General features: G+C 39.0%; 1 long non-coding RNA gene across 6 annotated transcripts; it reads right to left on the bottom strand.

Moving 5' to 3' along the window:
* Positions 1–319: 319 nt before the first annotated feature.
* On the bottom strand, positions 320–6232 carry LOC124681475. 6 transcript variants are annotated; one of them, XR_006995885.1, is made up of 6 exons: positions 6208–6232; positions 6007–6099; positions 5378–5881; positions 4062–5303; positions 742–1362; positions 320–589 (listed from the first exon to the last, which is right to left on the bottom strand). It is a non-coding gene; the product is annotated as an uncharacterized LOC124681475 (long non-coding RNA). The 6 variants fall into 6 exon arrangements; XR_006995888.1 differs by having other exon boundaries at positions 1091–1362; XR_006995887.1 differs by having other exon boundaries at positions 320–1155; positions 1316–1362.
* Between the last annotated feature and the right edge of the window lie 751 nt (positions 6233–6983).

Raw genomic sequence — 6983 nt, 5'->3', positions numbered from 1 at the left:
TGTATCTGTATTGCTGTGTATAAACTGTATATGTATACCAGGCAGCACAAAATCGTGTATAATACAAGCAAATTCTGTGGCGCACTAAGAAGCAATTCTGTGGCGCACTCTTTTCTGTGGCGCACCTAAGAAAAAGTGCGCCACAGAAACCTTATTTTTGTGGCGCACGATCAGGTGCGCCACAGAAAGCTTATTTTTGTGGCGACGTTTCTGTGGCGCACCACCCGTGCGCCACAGAATCAAATTTTCGTGCGCCACTGATGAGGCTTTTCCTACTAGTGGTTCATGAACATCAGAAACATTAATCAATGTCGAAAGTATAGAAGATATATAGAGGAAATAACGTGAGCAATATTTGTGTTACTACTGAATGCAAAAAAAAGTCTTAAGCCAGAGCATATCAACAAAGCAGCCGCAACCAAGTAAAAATCTTGTCATGGAAAAATCCAGTGTGTTCAGATGAAGCTATGATGACTTCTTTGGCATCGTCATGATGATCAAGAGCTCTGCACTTTCCGTGGCACTACCTTGACAAATCTCTCTTTGCTCTTGGCCATGCAAATCCTCCTTGTACTTCATAGTGTGACACCTGGCATTGTAGAAATAATGTTAGAAAACAGATGCCTCAATCCAGCAACTACCACATGTTACATGGGAGATTGGATGCATTGGTCAATGATACAAAAAGCAAACTAAATACTTGCAAATTCCAAATACAAATGTAATTTCAGATAAATATACCATTCTACGTTCTGATTTCCTTGCCATCACTTATGACATGCATTTTCCTGATTGAACTACAGTCGCATGTCACATAAAAGTCATGAAATATCATCTCAAGGAAACATATTAATTATACATAGAATGAAATTAACCGCATTGGGAATTATCTGCGAATCATCTCAGGGAAACGTAGGTGGATCTGAGGCACAGGCAGGTGGTGGCTAGTACTGCTATCAAGCCCGAGTAATCTGGACAACTCTAGATCATAAGCCAAACAAATTAAAGACCTTATATAAATAACTTCACTAAAGTTCATAAACCCTTACAACAATCCTAGTAAATATAAAAATGAGTCCTTTTAACCGACCTGAAGAACCCAAATACTAACAAACGGAATGCAGCTTTGTGTGCCTTTCATTTGAGACGCTAAATCTGAAAAAGGAAACATGCAAGCTCTATTCATCGGGAGAATTCAATTTAAAAAATAACAAACCTGAAGAACCCATACTTTATCTCTAACTATGAAGAGAAATGGATTTCCCTATACAAGTACTATTTCATCCATAAATGGAAAAAGTATAAACACCACAACCTTAAATTGGGTTGCATGAACACCGGTACAGAGTATCAAATCATATTCTGTAAATCAGCAAAAGGAAAATGAACTTCTTGGAATTAGTATGCATAGTTGTATACTTTTTTTTTTCGAAATAGGGAGTATAACCCCGGCTTCTGCATCATGATGATGCACACGGCCTTTTATTAATCAAACGTTTAAAACAGTCTTACATAAAAAGGTCTCAATCATCGCCTACAGTTGATACAAAAATCAACCAGCGGAATAAAAGACTAGCAAAACTACACATCATTGTAGCCTCCTAGTATGACGCCAGCCAGCCTGGCACAAGATATCCTGAGCGACCGTCTGGAGCCGTATGCATCCAAAAGCCATGGCATCCCGTAGCCCCTCCGGCGAAAGAAGAGCCCATAACTGAACCCAATGAACCATCATGTGAATAACCTGCAAATAATGGAAAGATTTTTTTTTTGTTAAAGATAAGATCATTTCGAGCCCTCCAAATAGACCAACATAAAGCAGAAACCCCCACACGGATAAAAGCTTTAGATTGTCTATCTACTCCATTTAACCAATTACCAAACATATTTGTAACATTGGTTGGAGGTGGAAGGTCAAAAGTAAAATTAACAGTCCGCCAAAGTAGTTTATCCAATGGACATTCAAAGAAAAGATGTTCAACGATTTCCTGTGCACCACAGAAGACACACTTCATACATCCGTTCCAACTTCGTTTAGCTAAATTATCTTTAGTTAGCAATACCTTGTTACTAAGAAACCAAATAAATATCTGAATTTTCAAAGGAATTTTAACTTTCCACAAATATTTTCTCAGGTATGGGGTATGATCACTCATTAGATCTTCATACATAGATTTCACCGTAAATTTTCCATTGGTTGTCAATTCCCAAACAAAACGATCCTGCTCGTCATTCAAATGTACCGTCATTAGTTTTCGGCATAACCGTAACCATAAAGTCCATCCGTTTCCCGAGTAAAGCCCGTCCGAAACTAATATTCAGTGGGGTATGGGCTAACACATGTGCTACCGTTACATTTTTATGACGCACAATATTATATAATGACGGATATTGATCTGCCAAAGAAATTTTTCCTAACCATACATCTTCCCAAAAACGAATATTCATTCCATTACCAATGTTGAAAAAACCCCGTTTAAAAAACTCCTCCTTCACACTCATTAAACCCTTCCAAAAGGGAGAATCTGTGGGCTTAGACTGAATTGCCGATAATGTCTTCAGCCTTATATATTTGTTGTGTAATAATTCCTGCCACACCCCATTCTCATTAAGCAATTTAAACAACCATTTACTTAAAAGGCATTTGTTTTTAAGTTCGAGTACCTCAATACCTAAACCACCTTGATCTTTAGGCCGACATACAATATTCCATTTAGTGAGCCTATATTTTCTCTTATTTTCATCAGATTGCCAGAAAAACCTAGATCTGTAGAAATCCAACCTTTTCCTTACCCCAACAGGTATCTCAAGAAAAGATAACATGAACATAGGCAAACTGGTTAAAACTGAATTAATTAACACCAACCTATCCCCATAAGATAATAGTTTTCCTTTCCAGCATCCCAGCTTGCTTTCAAACCGTGTTTCAACTGGATACCAATCAGAATTCCTGAGTTTTCTGTAATGGATTGGAATACCCAAATATCTAAATGGGAGAGATCCAGCATCACATCCGAATATCTGTTTATATTGATCCTCTTCATCTTTTGCCTTTCCAAAACAGAAAAGCTCACTTTTGTGGAAATTAATTTTTAGGCCCGACAGTTCTTCAAAAATACATAAAATTAACTTCATGTTTACCGCTTTTAGTAGGTCATGTTCCAAAAAGAGGATTGTATCATCGGCATATTGTAGAATAGAGAGACCCCCCTCAACAAGATGAGGAATAAGCCCTCCAATTTGACCATCATTCTTTGCTCGTTCAATTAAGATAGCCAGCATGTCTACAACAATGTTGAATAACATAGGGGACAAAGGGTCCCCTTGCCGCAATCCCTTCTTTGTTTGAAAATAATGACCAATGTCATCATTTACTTTTACTCCCACACTCCCACCTTGGACAAAATTCTGAATAAAGCTACACCATTCTGTAGCAAAACCCTTCATCCTCAAGGTTTGTTGTAGGAAAGACCATTTAACTTTATCATATGCTTTTTCAAAATCAATTTTAAACAATACCCCATCCAATTTTTTAGTATGTAATTCATGAATCGTTTCGTGTAGAATTACAACTCCTTCTAAAATATTTTTTCCTGGCATAAAAGCAGTCTGTGCATAGTTGTATACACCAACCGATAAAATGCGTACAGTACATTCATGGGCTGAACTGGGGCAAACAATCAAAGTCACCATTGCAGAGGGTAGAGATTTTTATTTAGTCTATGAAAGTGGCATCTGATAGAACTCACTGATTAAAATTCTGTGCAGACCAAATGGTACTTGCCCTCTATCAGGAGATTTAATTCTTGCTAACTACTATAGAAAACTGTATCAGGACGAGAACGATACATTCATTTTAGTTATTTGTGTGCAACAATATTTACACAACTACGGTAATATTAAGACCTCCAACTTATCATATTAGCAATACGGTAATAATAACAACTATTTGTAGTTACCACATACATTCATATAACATCTCTTTGATCAGTTTTTAGAAGGCTAATTACAAAGACATAAGGCAACACAAAGTTGAATCAAAGATAATAGTGAAGACTTACCTGAAAAGGATACCGAAACTGTGTTGCAAAGAAACACGAGCATCCTTTTGATTTTGTTCACATGTAGCATGAGAAACTTCATATTATCCTGTGGCCCTGAACGGAACAGATAATAAGATATGTACTTATACATAAGGTTGCCTGGCATAGAAGCACAAAGATCGGAAAAGGGGTGGAGTTGACCACCAAAACATTAAGTGAATCACACTGAGTAAACTGAACATGATCTCATATACGAAGATAAAACTCAAGACATTTGAGTAATCTCTGATCCTCACCCGAAAAACTGAACTGTACATATCAATTACAAATGTATTTGCTAATATCGTCGGTATGCGCAACCAATTGATGAACCATCACATCCATTCGTTCATCATACAACACAATTTCGTTCTTTGTGGGAAACTAACAGGTATAACTCACATGTTCTATATTTGTTTTTGATTACCCATGACAAAGGCTTGGATCACTGGAATATTCTCGACCAGATATTCTTCATGCTCCTAAAACCCCGAAAAGAAGCTAGTGCTACATTAGCCTTGTCCTGAGCACACCATGCATAGTGAATGATCTTTACATGCTATTTATGTGTAATATTTATGGAAACGAAGCATAAAAAATTATTTATTACAGCTTCCATAAGATGGTTGACATTCATGACAGAACATATAGCTGTATGCACCAATACCATAGGCAGTGACAAAAAAAATCATGAATGCATCTACCTTAGTAGAAACAACATCCGACATTATAGTTTTAGGAGAAAAAATCTCGTTTGTCACTCAAAAGAATGCAGAGGTGTGGTAGGAGAAATTTCACAACTGATACAAACTGTCCAGTAGATGTGAGCTCATGGTCTATACCAGCAATTTTATTTCTGCTAGAAGGTACTCTCAAAATACAGGGCGTATAAGTTAGTCAAAAGACAAACCCTACTAAGTTTGACCAAATATTGAGTAGACATATTGACAAAATATACTTTATAGCGAATCTATTGATATTGATTTAGTATCAGAGGGAGTACTTTCTACAAATATCAGGTTTGCTAACAAATTAGTGAGTTTGTCTCAGCCGGGAAAACCAACCTGTGTTTCCTACCCTGTTTCAATTAATGTCAATCAAGAAAACCATAATGGATAAATCCTGATTTGCCTTGCTCTTCTCCTTTTATAGGCATTTAGATAAAAGACCGATCATAATTAACTCAGAAACCAACTTTCTCTGATTAAGAATTTCAGCTACCTTCACACAAAAGACCCACTTTATCATTTACAACAGGAAATATAAAAATGGACAATCAGAGAAATGAAACTGACCTTTTCGGGTTATAGATTTCTAGGTATAATCCCTGAACTCCAATATGGCCGAGTCAATCATTTAGACTACAGAAAGGGCTTCTTTTCCTCATAAGTCCACATGCATGATAACATTTTCACAAATATTTAATTGTAATAATATGTCTATGTACACAGGTATCATTGTGGCAATACGTGAAATGAGTACGTTGTGATGTTTTAATTCTAAGCGGGAAATCTCATCAACGTCGGCACAAGCCGCTTCATGGCGCCAGCATCCTCTCTATCAGTGTCGCAGGAGTTTTTGATCTCCATGTCCTGCATCCATCTTGGTGGCCTTCATCGCGACAACCTTGGATACATCAACAAGCAAGCTCAACTTACCAAATCTTAGTACAAACAAGCGTTCACTCTGAAGAATTATACCTCTCATTTTTTAGATGGTAAATCACCAAACTTGAAGACAGTTGTTTGTCTTCTTATTGGTCACCAGCTCAGTCCTCTGTCACCATTTTGTTTGTGCTCCTTTAGAGAGATGAAGAGAGGGGTCAGAATAAACGACTACAACAAAGAGATTGCAAATGAATATTTCAAGTAAGAAGAAAAGTATAAGAAGTACATGAATACAAGATGGTGACTGAGAAGTGTACCTTCCCTCCCGTGACTGGACATATCACGCCAGCTAGCATGGCATGACATTCTCATGGTCTCAATGCTCTCTCTTCAGATCCAATTTAGCTAACCTACAATGCAAACCGGATACACAGTCTTTAGCAGACAAAGGATTTGACTACAATAAAAAAATCAAATATCTAAAATCAGACATATCATGAGGAGAAGAGCAGCGGTACCGGTCAACTGCACAAGCCCGCGAAACACTACGGGAGAGCCGGCATGTGCCGACGGCCACCCGATGTGCCGACGGCCAAATATCGGGGCCGTCGGCACAGAAGCCCTCGTCGACCGGCGACGGAGTTGACCGTCGGCACAGGCCGGCCGTCGGCACACTGCACGTTATACCGACGGTCACCGTCGGTGCAACAATGGCCGTCGGCACAAAAATATGGCGCCCGAAGGTCACCGTCGGCACAGATTCACCCGTCGGCACAGGCACTGATAGGTGGGCCCAGCCATTAGGCTGTCACGGCGCCGTCTAGGCTGTGCCAACGGTGGCCCACGGCGCAACCGCGGCCGTCGGCCCAGAGCCTGACTACTGGGTCCCTTCTCCTACTGTGCCGACGGTGGCCCACGGCACAACCTCAGCCGTCGGCACAGCAAATGATGCCCCACCTTTTTTCAACATTTTTTACTACATATAATTGTTAATCCCAATCATTTTTATTTGTTTATTTCTTTCTTACTGCTAGTTTGGCGAACCCCTTTGCGGGAAACCTATATATGTATAAGGGCGGTATAAGGGCACAAAACTGATATACTTAAGAACTTAAGACCCAGACACGATACAAAACACTTAAATAACTAGACTCACACACATACCAAAGCGCTTACGAACTAGACCCACACACGAACCGAAACGAGTTAAAGAACTACACCCACACACAGGAACCAAAACACTTAAAGAAACTACACCCACACACAGGAACCAAAACACTTAAAGAACTAGACC

This window comes from Lolium rigidum, unplaced genomic scaffold (assembly GCF_022539505.1).
Source record: "Lolium rigidum isolate FL_2022 unplaced genomic scaffold, APGP_CSIRO_Lrig_0.1 contig_44111_1, whole genome shotgun sequence".
NCBI lineage: Eukaryota > Viridiplantae > Streptophyta > Magnoliopsida > Poales > Poaceae > Lolium > Lolium rigidum.
Note: the sequence above shows the minus strand (reverse complement) of the source record. Positions and strands in the feature narration are given on the sequence as shown.